General features: G+C 40.3%; 1 non-coding gene across 1 annotated transcript; it reads left to right on the top strand.

Annotated features, from left to right (window-relative positions):
- The first annotated feature begins 458 nt into the window (after positions 1 to 458).
- Positions 459 to 565, top strand: LOC141663451 (small nucleolar RNA R71). Its single transcript, XR_012551521.1, has one exon. It is a non-coding gene; the product is annotated as a small nucleolar RNA R71 (small nucleolar RNA).
- The last annotated feature ends 1972 nt before the right edge of the window (positions 566 to 2537 follow it).

The following is a 2537-nucleotide window of genomic DNA, read 5'->3' as shown; positions in this document are numbered from 1 at the left end:
CATTCTGAGTGTTGCTCCATCTGAAATTAGGATAATTGCGGTTGTTGGGATGATAGGTGGTTGGCACTGGTTGCTGTGATCGCTGGAAGTTGCTCACAAACTGAGTCGATTCACTGGAAATTATGCACTGATTAGTCTCATGGGCACCATCACAAAGCTCACAGACACTAGCGATTTGATTAACTCCATAATTAGCCAAAATGTCCACCTTCATCGTCAAAGCCTTAAGTTGGGCAGCGATAGCAGTTGCTGCGTCCAATTCCAGAATTCCTGCAACTTTTCCCTGAGTCAGTCTCTGGGAAGGATTCTGGTACTCATTAGCAGCCATCAGTTTAATAAGTTCATAAGCTTCATCATAGCTTTTAGCCCACAAGGCTCCTCTTGATGCTGCATCAAGCTTGGGTCTAGAAGTAGCACCCAATCCATTATAAAAATAGTTGATAATCATCCAATCAGGCATGCCATGGTGTGGGCACTTCCTTAGCATCTCCTTATATCGATCACAAGCCTCACACAGAGATTCTCCTATTTGCTGAGCAAACTGGGTAAGAGCATTCCTGATTGCAGTCTTCACCATGGGGAAGAATTTAGTGAGAAAATTTTGCGCAAGATCCTCCCAAGTGGTGATAGATCCTGCTGGTAGAGAGTGTAACCAGCACTTAGCCTTGTCCCTCAGAGAGAATGGGAAGAGGCGTAGCTTGATAGCATCTTCAGTCACATCGTTGAATTTGAAAGTGTCGCAGATCTTGATGAAATCTCTGATATGCATATTGGGGTCTTCAGTAGGAGAACCCCCAAACTGAACTGAGTTCTGTATCATCTGAATTGTGATTGACTTGATTTCAAAAGTGTTAGCCTTAATGGTTGGTCTGATGATGCTTGACTGAATGTCATTAATCTTAGGCTGAGAATAGTCCATCAAAGCCTTAGGATTTTCCGCTTGATCTCCCATCGCTACTCAACTGGTTCTTCGACTTTCTCTTCTTCTTCTACCTTCTTTTCTTCTTCGAAAACTTCCTTACGAACTACCACAACTTCTTCCTCGGCTTTATCCAGTGTTCTCTTACGAGTACGCGAACGCGTATGCATACACCCTCACTAGAGTACCTGAAATAAGACAAGGAAACAGATAAGTAACAATGTTCGAGTGAATGAACTTTAATGACCACTGATGGAAAGCACATAAACTATAAATTAACATTGCAGTCCCCGGAAGCGGCGCCAAAAATTTGTTAGTCGCTAAACACGCGCTAATAATACACGCAAGTGTACGAGTTCGCAAGTAGTATAGAATCTTTTCTAGTTCGTTCCAACAGAGACTGTACTGATTAACTAATTAATTCACGCACTTAAGCAGCAATGTATGGTTATTATTCAACGCTAAGATGATAACAAATTGAGGTTGTTTATAACTAAGAATTAAACTAACAATTATAACTAAGAGAATAAGATTGATTAAATTAATATATATGACAAACACGGGATTCTAACTTCATCAAATACTTCATTCAGTAGCCTTATTGTTCTTAACCTTAGCATGCAATGGTGATGACACTAATCAGATAACACGAAACTGATAAACGCAACTTTCATTGCACGAGTACCATACAACCAGACATCCACAAAAGAGATAGAAGCTGAATAGACACCAATTATATTGAGACCCTATATGTCTATAGAATTTGACAACATAACGGTTTAAGCACAAGTTATCTATCTTGATTACACAGGGAAAGTAAGATGGTTAAAATTACCTACACATCATGCATAAAAAATACATGAACCTATGCTAGCATGGCAAGTTCTAAATCCTTAAATTCACTTTCGCTTCATTAAGAATTAACACACTATCTTATAAGTTCACGATGCTCATAAGACGAATACGCACAATCAATACTAGGATATCATACAATCACCACATACTAAGGCATCAATCAATTTAACTAAAGAAATCCATAAATAAATCCGCAAGAACCCCACGATAACGATTAGCCCATAATCGGACTCATCATCAACGTGGGTTCCGATGAAAACATGATATAACAAACGTGTTCTTTATAACGAATAAATAAAACCAAGTACGAAACAAGATTAAGGTTCACAGGCAAGAAAACTAGCATCCAAATACAACTTAAAACAAAGGTTCACAAGTAAAAACAAGATCTTCTTCGTCTTCATTGAATCATACTAATACGGTCTTCTCACGCCTCTCCTTGATATGTCTCTGGCTTGATATATATTTTTTTCTTATTAAAAATGACCTAAAGATGTTTATATAGCAGCCCCATGCAGTGTAGAATTCTTTCTCTCAGAAACCAAATAGAAACAGGAATTTATCATCCCGAAACACGCGGCCGCGCGCTTGATCAGCCTGGGCGCGCTGGCTTTCTGTACTTTGGCGCGGCTGCGCGCTTGATCAGCGCGGGCGCGCTGGCTTTCTGTACCTCGGCGCGGTTGCGCGCTTGATCAACGCGGGCGCGCTGGGCTTCTGCCAGAACTTATTTTCTTCATTTTTCTTACAGCTTCGAGCCGGATTC

The sequence above is a fragment of the Apium graveolens genome, chromosome 5 (assembly GCF_009905375.1).
Source record: "Apium graveolens cultivar Ventura chromosome 5, ASM990537v1, whole genome shotgun sequence".
NCBI classification, from domain to species: domain Eukaryota; kingdom Viridiplantae; phylum Streptophyta; class Magnoliopsida; order Apiales; family Apiaceae; genus Apium; species Apium graveolens.
This window is presented reverse-complemented; position numbering and strand designations above follow the sequence as displayed.